Below are 16,936 nucleotides of genomic sequence, written 5' to 3' on the forward strand. Positions count from 1 at the left end.
AACAGTACAAATAGCATTCGCGTTTGTTCCCAACCAGTACAGTGTATTGGACTGAAGAGAAGCTCCTGTTTTACTCAGTTTCCAATACTGAGTTGAACTAGATATGCCCCGTGTGTGTAGGAAGCACAGTTATTTTGTTCTGAGCTAGCTCACTGTACGTTACCTATAGGAAACACAGTAGAGTGAAAGAATGCTGTTTTCTCTAAAACAGAGCGTTTTTCTTGCATGGCACACTAGGGTTCAATTAAACTTCCTAAGCGGAGTTGAATCACGTTGAGATTCTAGTTCTAGCAGCAAGTGTTCATTCAGGCTAAGAACAGCACACTTGTGCTATTCTGGCCATATACAGTGCAAATAGCATTCGCGTATGTTCCCAGCCAGTATGGTGTATTGGACTGAAGAGAAGCTCCTGTTTTACTCAGTTTCCAATACTGAGTTGAACTAGATATGCACCGTTTGTGTAGGAAGCACAGTTCTTTTGTTATGAGCTAGCTCACTGTACGTGCCCTATAGGAAACACAGTGGAGTGAAAGAATGCTGTTTTCTCTAAAACAGAGCGTTTTTCTTGCATGGCACACTAGGGTTCAATTAAACTTCCTAAACAGAGTTGAATCTCGTTGAGATTCAAGTTCTAGCAGCAAGTGTTCATTCAGGCTAAGAACAGCACACTTGTGCTTTTCTGGCCATAAACAGTACAAATAGCATTCGCGTCTGTTCCCAGCCAGTACAGTGTATTGGACTGAAGAGAAGCTCCTGTATTACTCAGTTTCCAATACTGAGTTGAACTAGATATGCCCCGTTTGTGTAGGAAGCACAGTTATTTTCTTCTGAGCTAGCTCACTGTACATGCCCTATAGGAAACACAGTAGAGTGAAAGAATGCTGTTTTCTCTAAAAACAGAGCGTTTTTATTGCATGGCACACTAGGGTTCAATTAAACTTCCTAAGCGGAGTTGAATCACGTTGATATTCAAGTTCTAGCAGCAAGTGTTCATTCAGGCTAAGAACAGCACACTTGTGCTTTTCTGGCCATATACAGTGCAAATAGCATTCGCGTCTTTTCCCAGCCAGTACAGTGTATTGGACTGAAGAGAAGCTCCTGTTTTACTCAGTTTCCAATACTGAGTTGAACTAGATATGCCCCGTTTGTGTAGGAAGCACAGTTCTTTTGTTCTGAGCTAGCTCACTGTACGTGCCCTATAGGAAACACAGCGGAGTGAAAGAATGCTGTTTTCTCTAAAACAGAGTGTTTTTCTTGCATGGCACACTAGGGTTCAATTAAACTTCCTAAACGGAGTTGAATCACGTTGAGATTCAAGTTCTAGCGGCAAGTGTTCATTCAGACTAAGAGCAGCACACTTGTGCTTTTCTGGCCATAAACAGTACAAATAGCTTTCGCGTCTGTTCCCAACCAGTACAGTGTATTGGACTGAAGAGAAGCTCCTGTTTTACTCAGTTTCCAATACTGAGTAGAACTAGATATGCCCCGTTTGTGAAGGAAGCACAGTTCTTTTGTTATGAGCTAGCTCACTTACGGGCCTTATAGGAAACACAGTAGAGGGAAAGAATGCTGTTTTCTCTAAAACAGAGTGTTTTTCTTGCATGGCACACTAGGGTTCAATTAAAATTCCTAAACGGAGTTGAATCACGTTGAGATTCAAGTTCTAGCGGCAAGTGTTCATTCAGGCTAAGAACAGCACACTTGTGCTATTCTGGCCATATACAGTGCAAATAGCATTCGCGTCTGTTCTCAGCCAGTACAGTGTATTGGACTGAAGAGAAGCTCCTGTTTTACTCAGTTTCCAATACTGAGTTGAGCTAGATAGGCCCCGTTTCTGTAGGAAGCACTGTTCTTTTTTTCTGAGCTTGCTCACTGTACGTGCCCTATAGGAAACACAGTAGAGTGAAAGAATGCTGTTTTCTCTAAAACAGAGTGTTTTTCTTGCATGGCACACTAGGGTTCAATTAAACTTCCTAAACGGGTTGAATCACGTTGAGATTCAATTTCTAGCAGCAAGTGTTCATTCAGGCTAAGAACAGCACACTTGTGCTATTCTGGCCAATACAGTGCAAATAGCATTCGCGTCTGTTCCCAGCCTGTACAGTGTATTGGACTGATGAGAAGCTCCTTTTTACTCAGTTTCCAATACTGAGTTGAGCTAGATATGGCCCGTTTGTGTAGGAAGCACAGTTCTTTTGTTCTGAGCTTGCTCACTCTACTGGCCCTATAGGAAACACAGTAGAGTGAAAGAATGCTGTTTTCTCTAAAATAGAGTGTTTTTCTTGCATGGCACACTAGGGTTCAATGAAACTTCCTAAACGGAGTTGAATCACGTTGAGATTCAAGTTCTAGAAGCAAGTGTTCATTCAGGCTAAGAACAGCATACTTGTGCTTTTATGGCCATATACAGTGCAAATAGCATTCGCGTCTGTTCCCAGCCAGTACAGTGTATTGGACTGAAGAGAAGCTCCTGTTTTACTCAGTTTCCAATACTGAGTTGAACTAGATATGCCCCGTTTGTGTAGGAAGCACAGTTCTTTTTTTCTGAGCTAGCTCACTTACGGGCCCTATAGGAAACACAGTAGAGGGAAAGAATGCTGTTTTCTCTAAAACAGAGTGTTTTTCTTGCATGGCACACTAGGGTTCAATTAAAATTCCTAAACGGAGTTGAATAACGTTGAGATTCAAGTTCTAGCAGCAAGTGTTCATTCAGGCTAAAAACAGCACACTTGTGCTATTCTGGCCATATACAGTGCAAATAGCATTCGCGTCTGTTCCCAGCCAGTACAGTGTATTGGACTGAAGAGAAGCTCCTGTTTTACTCAGTTTCCAATACTGAGTTGAACTAGATATGCCCCGTTTGTGTAGGAAGCACAGTTCTTTTGTTCTGAGCTAGCTCACTGTACGTGCCCTATAGGAAACACAGCGGAGTGAAAGAATGCTGTTTTCTCTAAAACAGAGTGTTTTTCTTGCATGGCACACTAGGGTTCAATTAAACTTCCTAAACGGAGTTGAATCACGTTGAGATTCAAGTTCTATCGGCAAGTGTTCATTCAGGCTAAGAGCAGCACACTTGTGCTTTTCTGGCCATAAACAGTACAAATAGCATTCGCGTCTGTTCCCAACCATTACAGTGTATTCGACTGAAGAGAAGCTCCTGTTTTACTCAGTTTCCAATACTGAGTTGAGCAAGATATGCCCCGTTTGTGTAGGAAGCACAGTTCTTTTGTTCTGAGCTTGCTCACTGTATGAGCCCTATAGGAAACAGAGTAGAGTGAAAGAATGCTGTTTTCTCTAAAACAGAGTGTTTTTCTTGCATGGCAAACTAGGGTTCAATTAAACTTCCTAAAAGGAGTTGAATCACGTTGAGATTCAAGTTCTAGCAGCAAGTGTTCATTCAGGCTAAGAACAGCACACTTGTGCTTTTCTGGCCATATACAGTGCAAATAGCATTCGCGTATGTTCCCAGCCAGGACAGTATATTGGACTGAAGAGAAGCTCCTGTTTTACTCAGTTTCCAATACTGAGTAGAACTAGATATGCCCCGTTTGTGTAGGAAGCACAGTTCTTTTGTTATGAGCTAGCTCACTTACGGGCCCTATAGGAAACACAGTAGAGGGAAAGAATGCTGTTTTCTCTAAAACAGAGTGTTTTTCTTGCATGGCACACTAGGGTTCAATTAAACTTCCTAAGCGGAGTTGAATCACGTTGAGATTCTAGTTCTAGCAGCAAGTGTTCATTCAGGCTAAGAACAGCACACTTGTGCTATTCTGGCCATATACAGTGCAAATAGCATTCGCGTATGTTCCCAGCCAGTATGGTGTATTGGACTGAAGAGAAGCTCCTGTTTTACTCAGTTTCCAATACTGAGTTGAACTAGATATGCACCGTTTGTGTAGGAAGCACAGTTCTTTTGTTATGAGCTAGCTCACTGTACGTGCCCTATAGGAAACACAGTGGAGTGAAAGAATGCTGTTTTCTCTAAAACAGAGTGTTTTTCTTGCATGGCACACTAGGGTTCAATTAAACTTCCTAAACAGAGTTGAATCTCGTTGAGATTCAAGTTCTAGCAGCAAGTGTTCATTCAGGCTAAGAACAGCACACTTGTGCTTTTCTGGCCATAAACAGTACAAATAGCATTCGCGTCTGTTCCCAGCCAGTACAGTGTATTGGACTGAAGAGAAGCTCCTGTATTACTCAGTTTCCAATACTGAGTTGAACTAGATATGCCCCGTTTGTGTAGGAAGCACAGTTATTTTCTTCTGAGCTAGCTCACTGTACATGCCCTATAGGAAACACAGTAGAGTGAAAGAATGCTGTTTTCTCTAAAAACAGAGCGTTTTTATTGCATGGCACACTAGGGTTCAATTAAACTTCCTAAACGGAATTGAATCACGTTGAGATTCAACTTCTAGAAGCAAGTGTTCATTCAGGCTAAGAACAGCACACTTGTGCTTTTATGGCCATATACAGTGCAAATAGCATTCGCGTCTGTTCCCAGCCAGTACAGTGTATTGGACTGAAGAGAAGCTCCTGTTTTACTCAGTTTCCAATACTGAGTTGAACTAGATATGCCCCGTTTGTGTAGGAAGCACAGTTCTTTTGTTCTGAGCTAGCTCACTTACGGGCCCTATAGGAAACAGAGTAGATGGAAAGAATGCTGTTTTCTCTAAAACAGAGAGTTTTTCTTGCATGGCACACTAGGGTTCAATTAAACTTCCTAAACGGAGTTGAATCACATTGAGATTCAAGTTCTAGCAGCAAGTGTTCATTCAGGCTAAGAACAGCACACTTGTGCTTTTCTGGCCATATACAGTGCAAATAGCATTCGCGTCTGTTCCCAGCCAGTACATGTATTGGACTGAAGAGAAGCTCCTGTTTTACTCAGTTTCCAATACTGAGTTGAACTAGATATGCCCCGTTTGTGTAGGAAGCACAGTTCTTTTGTTCTGAGCTAGCTAACTGTACGTGCCATATAGGAAACACACTAGAGGGAAAGAAGGCTGTTTTCTCTAAAACAGAGTGTTTTTCTTGCATGGCACACTAGGGTTCAATTATACTTCCTAAACGGAGTTGAATCACGTTGAGATTCAAGTTCTAGCAGCAAGTGTTCATTCAGGCTAAGAACAGCACACTTGTGCTTTTCTGGCCATAAACAGTACAAATAGCATTCGCGTTTGTTACCAACCAGTACAGTGTATTGGACTGAAGAGAAGCTCCTGTTTTACTCAGTTTCCAATACTGAGTTGAACTAGATATGCCCCGTTTGTGTAGGAAGCACAGTTATTTTGTTCTGAGCTAGCTCACTGTACGTGCCCTATAGGAAACACAGTAGAGTGAAAGAATGCTGTTTTCTCTAAAACAGAGCGTTTTTCTTGCATGCCACACGAGGGTTCAATTAAACTTCCTAAACGGAGTTAAATCACGTTGAGATTCTAGTTCTAGCAGCAAGTGTTCATTCAGGCTAAGAACAGCACACTTGTGCTTTTCTGGCCATATACAGTGCAAATAGCATTCACGTATGTTCCCAGCCAGTATGGTGTATTGGACTGAAGAGAAGCTCCTGTTTTACTCAGTTTCCAATACTGAGTTGAACTAGATAAGCCCCGTTTGGGTAGGAAGCACAGTTCTTTTGTTATGAGCTAGCTCACTTACGGGTCCTATAGGAAACACAGTAGAGGGAAAGAATGCTGTTTTCTCTAAAACAGAGTGTTTTTCTTGCACGGCACACTAGGGTTCAATTAAAATTCCTAAACGGAGTTGAATCACGTTGATATTCAAGTTCTAGCAGCAAGTGTTCATTCAGGCTAAGAACAGCACACTTGTGCTTTTCTGGCCATATACAGTGCAAATAGCATTCGCGTCTGTTCCCAGCCAGTACAGTGTATTGGACTGAAGAGAAGCTCCTGTTTTACTCAGTTTCCAATACTGAGTTGAACTAGATATGCCCCGTTTGTGTAGGAAGCACAGTTCTTTTGTTCTGAGCTAGCTCACTGTACGTGCCCTATAGGAAACACAGCGGAGTGAAAGAATGCTGTTTTCTCTAAAACAGAGTGTTTTTCTTGCATGGCACACTAGGGTTCAATTAAACTTCCTAAACGGAGTTGAATCACGTTGAGATTCAAGTTCTAGCGGCAAGTGTTCATTCAGGCTAAGAGCAGCACACTTGTGCTTTTCTGGCCATAAACAGTACAAATAGCTTTCGCGTCTGTTCCCAACCAGTACAGTGTATTGGACTGAAGAGAAGCTCCTGTTTTACTCAGTTTCCAATACTGAGTAGAACTAGATATGCCCCGTTTGTGAAGGAAGCACAGTTCTTTTGTTATGAGCTAGCTCACTTACGGGCCTTATAGGAAACACAGTAGAGGGAAAGAATGCTGTTTTCTCTAAAACAGAGTGTTTTTCTTGCATGGCACACTAGGGTTCAATTAAAATTCCTAAACGGAGTTGAATCACGTTGAGATTCAAGTTCTAGCGGCAAGTGTTCATTCAGGCTAAGAACAGAACACTTGTGCTATTCTGGCCATATACAGTGCAAATAGCATTCGCGTCTGTTCTCAGCCAGTACAGTGTATTGGACTGAAGAGAAGCTCCTGTTTTACTCAGTTTCCAATACTGAGTTGAGCTAGATAGGCCCCGTTTCTGTAGGAAGCACTGTTCTTTTTTTCTGAGCTTGCTCACTGTACGTGCCCTATAGGAAACACAGTAGAGTGAAAGAATGCTGTTTTCTCTAAAACAGAGTGTTTTTCTTGCATGGCACACTAGGGTTCAATTAAACTTCCTAAACGGGTTGAATCACGTTGAGATTCAATTTCTAGCAGCAAGTGTTCATTCAGGCTAAGAACAGCACACTTGTGCTATTCTGGCCATTACAGTGCAAATAGCATTCGCGTCTGTTCCCAGCCTGTACAGTGTATTGGACTGATGAGAAGCTCCTGTTTTACTCAGTTTCCAATACTGAGTTGAGCTAGATATGGCCCGTTTGTGTAGGAAGCACAGTTCTTTTGTTCTGAGCTTGCTCACTCTACTGGCCCTATAGGAAACACAGTAGAGTGAAAGAATGCTGTTTTCTCTAAAACAGAGTGTTTTTCTTGCATGGCACACTAGGGTTCAATGAAACTTCCTAAACGGAGTTGAATCACGTTGAGATTCAAGTTCTAGAAGCAAGTGTTCATTCAGGCTAAGAACAGCATACTTGTGCTTTTATGGCCATATACAGTGCAAATAGCATTCGCGTCTGTTCCCAGCCAGTACAGTGTATTGGACTGAAGAGAAGCTCCTGTTTTACTCAGTTTCCAATACTGAGTTGAACTAGATATGCCCCGTTTGTGTAGGAAGCACAGTTCTTTTTTTCTGAGCTAGCTCACTTACGGGCCCTATAGGAAACACAGTAGAGGGAAAGAATGCTGTTTTCTCTAAAACAGAGTGTTTTTCTTGCATGGCACACTAGGGTTCAATTAAAATTCCTAAACGGAGTTGAATAACGTTGAGATTCAAGTTCTAGCAGCAAGTGTTCATTCAGGCTAAAAACAGCACACTTGTGCTATTCTGGCCATATACAGTGCAAATAGCATTCGCGTCTGTTCCCAGCCAGTACAGTGTATTGGACTGAAGAGAAGCTCCTGTTTTACTCAGTTTCCAATACTGAGTTGAACTAGATATGCCCCGTTTGTGTAGGAAGCACAGTTCTTTTGTTCTGAGCTAGCTCACTGTACGTGCCCTATAGGAAACACAGCGGAGTGAAAGAATGCTGTTTTCTCTAAAACAGAGTGTTTTTCTTGCATGGCACACTAGGGTTCAATTAAACTTCCTAAACGGAGTTGAATCACGTTGAGATTCAAGTTCTATCGGCAAGTGTTCATTCAGGCTAAGAGCAGCACACTTGTGCTTTTCTGGCCATAAACAGTACAAATAGCATTCGCGTCTGTTCCCAACCATTACAGTGTATTCGACTGAAGAGAAGCTCCTGTTTTACTCAGTTTCCAATACTGAGTTGAGCTTGATATGCCCCGTTTGTGTAGGAAGCACAGTTCTTTTGTTCTGAGCTTGCTCACTGTATGAGCCCTATAGGAAACAGAGTAGAGTGAAAGAATGCTGTTTTCTCTAAAACAGAGTGTTTTTCTTGCATGGCAAACTAGGGTTCAATTAAACTTCCTAAAAGGAGTTGAATCACGTTGAGATTCAAGTTCTAGCAGCAAGTGTTCATTCAGGCTAAGAACAGCACACTTGTGCTTTTCTGGCCATATACAGTGCAAATAGCATTCGCGTATGTTCCCAGCCAGGACAGTATATTGGACTGAAGAGAAGCTCCTGTTTTACTCAGTTTCCAATACTGAGTAGAACTAGATATGCCCCGTTTGTGTAGGAAGCACAGTTCTTTTGTTATGAGCTAGCTCACTTACGGGCCCTATAGGAAACACAGTAGAGGGAAAGAATGCTGTTTTCTCTAAAACAGAGTGTTTTTCTTGCATGGCACACTAGGGTTCAATTAAAATTCCTAAACGGAGTTGAATCACGTTGAGATTCAAAGTCTAGCAGCAAGTGTTCATTCAGGCTAAGAACAGCACACTTGTGCTATTCTGGCCATATACAGTGCAAATAGCATTCGCGTCTGTTCCCAGCCAGTACAGTGTATTGGACTGATGAGAAGCTCCTGTTTTACTCAGTTTCCAATACTGAGTTGAAGTAGATATGCCCCGTTTGTGTAGGAAGCACAGTTCTTTTGTTCTGAGCTAGCTCACTTACGGGCCCTATAGGAAACACAGTAGAGGGAAAGAATGCTGTTTTCTCTAAAACAGAGTGTTTTTCTTGCATGGCACACTAGGGTTCAATTAAACGTCCTAAACGGAGTTGAAACACATTGAGATTCAAGTTCTAGCAGCAAGTGTGCATTCAGGCTAAGAACAGCACATTTGTGCTATTCTGGCCATTTGCAGTGCAAATAGCATTCGCGTCTGTTCCCAGCCAGTACAGTGTATTGGACTGAAGAGAAGCTCCTGTTTTACTCAGTTTCCAATACTGAGTTGAGCTAGATATGCCCCGTTTGTGTAGGAAGCACAGTTCTTTTGTTCTGAGCTTGCTCACTGTACGTGCCCTATAGGAAACACAGTAGAGTGAAAGAATGCTGTTTTCTCTAAAACAGAGTGTTTTTCTTGCATGGCACACTAGGGTTCAATTAAACTTCGTAAACGGTGTTGAATCACGTTGAGATTCTATTTCTAGCAGCAAGTGTTCCTTCAGGCTAAGAACAGCACACTTGTGCTTTTCTGGCCATATACAGTGCAAATAGCATTCGTGTATGTTCCCAGCCAGTACAGTGTATTGGACTTAAGAGAAGCTCCTGTTTTACTCAGTTTCCAATACTGAGTTGAACTAGATATGCCCCGTTTGTGTAGGAAGCACAGTTCTTTTGTTCTGAGCTAGCACACTTACGGGCCCTATAGGAAACACAGTAGAGGGAAAGAATGCTTTTTTCTTTAAAACAGAGTGTTTTTCTTGCATGGCACACTAGGGTTCAATTAAAATTCCTAAACGGAGTTGAATCACGTTGAGATTCAAGGTCTAGCAGCAAGTGTTCATTCAGGCTAAGAACAGCACACTTGTGCTATTCTGGCCATATACAGTGCAAATAGCATTCGCGTCTGTTCCCAGCCAGTACAGTGTATTGGACTGAAGAGAAGCTCCTGTTTTACTCAGTTTCCAATACTGAGTTGAACTAGATATGCCCCGTTTGTGTAGGAAGCACAGTTCTTTTGTTCTGAGCTAGCTCACTGTACGTGCCCTATAGGAAACACAGCGGAGTGAAAGAATGCTGTTTTCTCTAAAACAGAGTGTTTTTCTTGCATGGCACACTAGGGTTCAATTAAACTTCCTAAACGGAGTTGAATCACGTTGAGATTCAAGTTCTAGCAGCAAGTGTTCATTCAGGCTAAGAGCAGCACACTTGTGCTTTTCTGGCCATAAACAGTACAAATAGCATTCGCGTCTGTTCCCAACCAGTACAGTGTATTGGACTGAAGAGAAGCTCCTGTTTTACTCAGTTTCCAATACTGAGTTGAGCTAGATATGCCCCGTTTGTGTAGGAAGCACAGTTCTTTTGTTCTGAGCTTGCACACTGTATGAGCCCTATAGGAAACAGAGTAGAGTGAAAGAATGCTGTTTTCTCTAAAACAGAGTGTTTTTCTTGCATGGCAAACTAGGGTTCAATTAAACTTCCTAAAAGGAGTTGAATCACGTTGAGATTCAAGTTCTAGCAGCAAGTGTTCATTCAGGCTAAGAACAGCACACTTGTGCTTTTCTGGCCATATACAGTGCAAATAGCATTCGCGTATGTTCCCAGCCAGGACAGTGTATTGGACTGAAGAGAAGCTCCTGTTTTACTCAGTTTCCAATACTGAGTAGAACTAGATATGCCCCGTTTGTGTAGGAAGCACAGTTCTTTTGTTATGAGCTAGCTCACTTACGGGCCCTATAGGAAACACAGTAGAGGGAAAGAATGCTGTTTTCTCTAAAACAGAGTGTTTTTCTTGCATGGCATACTAGGGTTCAATTAAAATTCCTAAACGGAGTTGAATCACGTTGAGATTCAAGGTCTAGCAGCAAGTGTTCATTCAGGCTAAGAACAGCACACTTGTGCTATTCTGGCCATATACAGTGCAAATAGCATTCGCGTCTGTTCCCAGCCAGTATAGTGTATTGGACTGATGAGAAGCTCCTGTTTTACTCAGTTTCCAATACTGAGTTGAACTAGATATGCCCCGTTTGTGTAGGAAGCACAGTTCTTTTGTTCTGAGCTAGCTCACTGTACGTGCCCTATAGGAAACACAGCGGAGTGAAAGAATGCTGTTTTCTCTAAAACAGAGTGTTTTTCTTGCATGGCACACTAGGGTTCAATTAAACTTCCTAAACGGAGTTGAATCACGTAGAGATTCAAGTTCTAGCAGCAAGTTTTCATTCAGGCTAAGAGCAGCACACTTGTGCTTTTCTGGCCATAAACAGTACAAATAGCATTCGCGTCTGTTACCAACCAGTACAGTGTATTGGACTGAAGAGAAGCTCCTGTTTTACTCAGTTTCCAATACTGAGTTGAGCTAGATATGCCCCGTTTGTGTAGGAAGCACAGTTCTTTTGTTCTGAGCTTGCACACTGTATGAGCCCTATAGGAAACAGAGTAGAGTGAAAGAATGCTGTTTTCTCTAAAACAGAGTGTTTTTCTTGCATTGCAAACTAGGGTTCAATTAAACTTCCTAAAAGGAGTTGAATCACGTTGAGATTCAAGTTCTAGCAGCAAGTGTTCATTCAGGCTAAGAACAGCACACTTGTGCTTTTCTGGCCATATACAGTGCAAATAGCATTCGCATATGTTCCCAGCCAGGACAGTGTATTGGACTGAAGAGAAGCTCCTGTTTTACTCAGTTTCCAATACTGAGTAGAACTAGATATGCCCCGTTTGTGTAGGAAGCACAGTTCTTTTGTTATGAGCTAGCTCACTTACGGGCCCTATAGGAAACACAGTAGAGGGAAAGAATGCTGTTTTCTCTAAAACAGAGTGTTTTTCTTGCATGGCACACTAGGGTTCAATTAAACTTCCTAAACGGTGTTGAATCACGTTGAGATTCTATTTCTAGCAGCAAGTGTTCCTTCAGGCTAAGAACAGCACACTTGTGCTTTTCTGGCCATATACAGTGCAAATAGCATTCGCGTATGTTCCCAGACAGTACAGTGTATTGGACTGAAGAGAAGCTCCTGTTTTACTCAGTTTCCAATACTGAGTTGAACTAGATATGCCCCGTTTGTGTAGGAAGCACAGTTCTTTTGTTCTGAGCTAGCACACTTACGGGCCCTATAGGAAACACAGTAGAGGGAAAGAATGCTGTTTTCTCTAAAACAGAGTGTTTTTCTTGCATGGCACACTAGGGTTCAATTAAAATTCCTAAACGGAGTTGAATCACGTTGAGATTCAAGGTCTAGCAGCAAGTGTTCATTCAGGCTAAGAACAGCACACTTGTGCTATTCTGGCCATATACAGTGCAAATAGCATTCGCTTCTGTTCCCAGCCAGTACAGTGTATTGGACTGAAGAGAAGCTCCTGTTTTACTCAGTTTCCAATACTGAGTTGAACTAGATATGCCCCGTTTTTGTAGGAAGCACAGTACTTTTGTTCTGAGCTAGCTCACTGTATTGGCCCTATATTTAACACAGCAGAGTGAAACAATGCTGTTTTCTCTAAAACAGAGTGTTTTTAATGAATGGCACACTAGGGTTTAATTAAACTTCCTAAACGGAGTTGAATCACGTTGAGATTCAAGTTCTAGCAGCAAGTGTTCATTCAGGCTAAGAACAGCACACTTGTGCTATTCTGGCCATAAACAGTGCAAATAGCATTCGCGTCTGTTCCCAGCCAGCACAGTGTATTGGATTGAAGAGAAGCTCGTGTTTTACTCAGTTTCCAATACTGAGTTGAACTAGATATGCCCCGTTTGTGTAGGAAGCACAGTTCTTTTGTTCTGAGCTAGCTTACTTACGGGCCCTCTAAGAAACACAGTAGAGGGAAAGAATGCTGTTTTCTTTAAAACAGAGTGTTTTTCTTGCATGGCACACTAGGGTTCAATTAAACTTCCTAAACGGAGTTGAATCACGTTGAGATTCAAGTTCTAGCAGCAAGTGTTCATTCATGCTAAGAACAGCACACTTGTGCTTTTCTGGCCATATACAGTGCAAATAGCATTCGCATCTGTTCCCAGCCAGTACAGTGTATTAGACTGAAGAGAAGCTCCTGTTTTACTCAGTTTCCAATACTGAGTTGAACTAGATATGCCCCGTTTGTGTAGGAAGCACAGTTCTTTTGTTCTGAGCTAGCTCACTTACCGGCCCTATAGGAAACACAGTAGAGTGAAAGAATGCTGTTTTCTCTAAAACAGAGCGTTTTTCTTGCATGGCACACTAGGGGTCAATTAAACTTCCTAAACGGAGTTGAATCACGTTGAGATTCAAGTCCTAGCAGCAAGTGTTCATTCAGGCTAAGAACAGCACACTTGTGCTTTTCTGGCCATATACAGTGCAAATAGCATTCGAGTCTCTCCCAGCCAGTACAGTGTATTGGCCTGAAGAGAAGCTCCTGTTTTACTCAGTTTCCAATACTGAGTTGAACTAGATATGCCCCGTTTGTGTAGGAAGCACAGTTCTTTTGTTCTGAGCTAGCTCACTTACCGGCCCTATAGGAAACACAGTAGAGTGAAAGAATGCTGTTTTCTCTAAAACAGAGCGTTTTTCTTGCATGGCACACTAGGGGTCAATTAAACTTCCTAAACGGAGTTGAATCACGTTGAGATTCAAGTCCTAGCAGCAAGTGTTCATTCAGGCTAAGAACAGCACACTTGTGCTTTTCTGGCCATATACAGTGCAAATAGCATTCGAGTCTCTCCCAGCCAGTACAGTGTATTGGCCTGAAGAGAAGCTCCTGTTTTACTCAGTTTCCAATACTGAGTTGAACTAGATATGCCCCGTTTGTGTAGGAAGCACAGTTCTTTTGTTCTGAGCTAGCTCACTGTCGGGGCCCTATAAGAAACACAGTAGAGTGCAAGAATGCTGTTTTCTCTAAAACAGAGTGATTTTCTTGCATGGCGCACTAGGGTTCAATTAAACTTCCTAAACGGAGTTGAACCACGTTGAGATTCAAGTTCTAGCAGGTAGTGTTCATTCAGGCTAAGAACAGCACACTTGTGCTATTCTGGCCATATACAGTGCAAATAGCATTCGCGTCTGTTCCCAGCCAGTACAGTGTATTGGACTGAAGAGAAGCTCCTGTTTTACTCAGTTTCCAATTCTGAGTTGAACTAGATATGCCCCGTTTGTGTAGGAAGCACAGTTCTTTTGTTCTGAGCTAGCTCACTTATGGGCCCTATAGGAAACACAGTAGAGTGAAAGAATGCTGTTTTCTCTAAAACAGAGTGTTTTTCTTGCATGGCACACTAAGGTTCAATTAAACTTCCTAAACGGAGTTGAATCACGTTGAGATTCAAGTTCTAGCAGCAAGTGTTCATTCAGGCTAAGAACAGCACACTTGTGCTTTTCTGGCCATATACAGTGCAAATAGCATTCGCGTCTGTTCCCAGCCAGTACAGTGTATTGGACTGAAGAGAAGCTCCTGTTTTTCTCAGTTTTCAATACTGAGTTGAACTAGATATGCCCCGTTTGTGTAGGAAGCACAGTTCTTTTGTTCTGAGCTTGCTCACTGTATGTGCCCTATAGTTAACACAGCAGAGGGAAAGAATGCTGTTTACTCTAAAACAGAGTGTTTTTCTTGCATGGCACACTAGGGTTCAATTAAACTTCCTAAACGGAGTTGAATCACGTTGAGATTCAAGTTCTAGCAGCAAGTGTTCATTCAGGCTAAGAACAGCACACTTGTGCTATTCTGGCCATAAACAGTGCAAATAGCATTCGCGTCTGTTCCCAGCCAGTACAGTGTATTGGACTGAAGAGAAGCTCCTGTTTTACTCAGTTTCCAATACTGAGTTGAACTAGATATGCCCCGTTTGTGTAGGAAGCACAGTTCTTTTGTTCTGAGCTAGCTCACTTATGCGCCCTATAGGAAACACAGTAGAGTGAAAGAATGCTGTTTTCTCTAAAACAGAGCGTTTTTCTTGCATGGCACACTAGGGGACAATTAAAGTTCCTAAACGGAGTTGAATCACGTTGAGATTCAAGTCCTAGCAGCAAGTGTTCATTCAGGCTAAGAACAGCACTCTTGTGCTTTTCTGGCCATATACAGTGCAAATAGCATTCGAGTATCTCCCAGCCAGTACAGTGTATTGGACTGAAGAGAAGCTCCTGTTTTACTCAGTTTCCTATACTGAGTTGAACTAGATATGCCCCGTTTGTGTAGGAAGCACAGTTCTTTTGTTCTGAGCTAGCTCACTGTACGTGCCCTATAGGAAACACAGTAGAGTGCAAGAATGCTGTTTTCTCTAAAACAGAGTGTTTTTCTTGCATGGCCCACTAGGGTTCAATTAAACTTCCTAAACGGAGTTGAACCACGTTGAGATTCAAGTTCTAGCAGCAAGTGTTCATTCAGGCTAAGAACAGCACACTTGTGCTTTTCTGGCCATATACAGTGCAAATAGCATTCGAGTCTCTCCCAGCCAGTACAGTGTATTGGACTGAAGAGAAGCTCCTGTTTTACTCAGTTTCCTATACTGAGTTGAACTAGATATGCCCCGTTTGTGTAGGAAGCACAGTTCTTTTGTTCTGAGCTAGCTCACTTACGGGCCCTATAGGAAACACAGTAGAGGGAAAGAATGCTGTTTTCTCTAAAACAGAGTGTTTTTCTTGCATGGCACACTAGGGTTCAATTAAACTTCCTAAACGGAGTTGAATCACGTTGAGATTCAAGTTCTAGCAGCAAGTGTTCATTCAGGCTAAGAACAGCACAATTGTGCTATTCTGGCCATAAACAGTGCAAATAGCATTCGCATCTGTTCCCAGCCAGTACAGTGTATTGGACTGAAGAGAAGCTCCTGTTTTACTCAGTTTCCAATACTGAGTTGAACTAGATATGCCCCGTTTGTGTAGGAAGCACAGTTCTTTTGTTCTGAGCTAGCTCACTGTACGTGCCCTATAGTTAACAAGCAGAGTGAAAGAATGCTGTTTTATCTAAAACAGAGTGTTTTTATTGAATGGCACAGTAGGGTTTAATTAAACTTCCTAAACGGAGTTGAATCACGTTGAGATTCAAGTTCTAGCAGGAAGTGTTCATTCAGGCTAAGAACAGCACACTTGTGCTATTCTGGCCATAAACAGTGCAAATAGCATTCGCGTCTGTTCCCAGCCAGCACAGTGTATTGGACTGAAGAGAAGCTCCTGTTTTACTCAGTTTCCAATACTGAGTTGAACAAGATATGCCCCGTTTGTGTAGGAAGCACAGTTCTTTTGTTCTGAGCTAGCTCACTTATGGGCCCTATAGGAAACACAGTATAGGGAAAGAATACTGTTTTCTGTAAAACAGAGTGTTTTTCTTGCATGGCACACTAGGGTTCAATTTAACTTCCTAAATGGAGTTGAATCACGTTGAGATTCAAGTTCTAGCAGCAAGTGTTCATTCAGGCTAAGAACAGCACACTTGTTCTATTCTGGCCATAAACAGTGCAAATAGCAATCGCGTCTGTTCCCAGCCAGTACAGTGTATTGGACTGAAGAGAAGCTCCTGTTTTACTCAGTTTCCAATACTGAGTTGAACTAGATATGCCCCGTTTGTGTAGGAAGCACAGTTCTTTTGTTCTGAGCAGGCTCACTTACGGGCCCTATAGGAAACACAGTACACTGAAAGAATGCTGTTTTCTCTAAAACAGAGTGTTTTTCTTGCATGGAACACTAGGGTTCAATTAAACTTCCTAATCGGTGTTGAATCACGTTGAGATTCAAGTCCTAGCAGCAAGTTTTCATTCAGGCTAAGAACAGAACACTTGTGCTTTTCTGGCCATATACAGTGCAAATAGCATTCTAGTCTCTCCCAGCCAGTACAGTGTATTGGACTGAAGAGAAGCTCCTGTTTTACTCAGTTTCCAATACTGAGTGGTACTAGATATGCCCCGTTTGTGTAGGAAGCACAGTTCTTTTGTTCTGAGCTAGCTCACTTACGGGCCCTATAGGAAACACAGTAGAGTGAAAGAATGCTGTTTTCTCTAAAACAGAGTGTTTTTCTTGCATGGCACACTAGGGTTCAATTAAACTTCCTAAACGGAGTTGAATCACGTTGAGATTCAAGTTCTAGCAGCAAGTGTTCAATCAGGCTAAGAACAGCACACTTGTGCTATTCTGGCCATATACAGTGCAAATAGCATTCGCGTCTGTTCCCAGCCAGTACAGTGTATTGGACTGAAGAGAAACTCCTGTTTTACTCAGTCTCCAATACTGAGTTGAACTAGATATGCCCCGT

The sequence above is a fragment of the Peromyscus maniculatus genome, chromosome 11 (assembly GCF_049852395.1).
Source record: "Peromyscus maniculatus bairdii isolate BWxNUB_F1_BW_parent chromosome 11, HU_Pman_BW_mat_3.1, whole genome shotgun sequence".
Classification (NCBI taxonomy): Eukaryota; Metazoa; Chordata; class Mammalia; order Rodentia; family Cricetidae; genus Peromyscus; species Peromyscus maniculatus.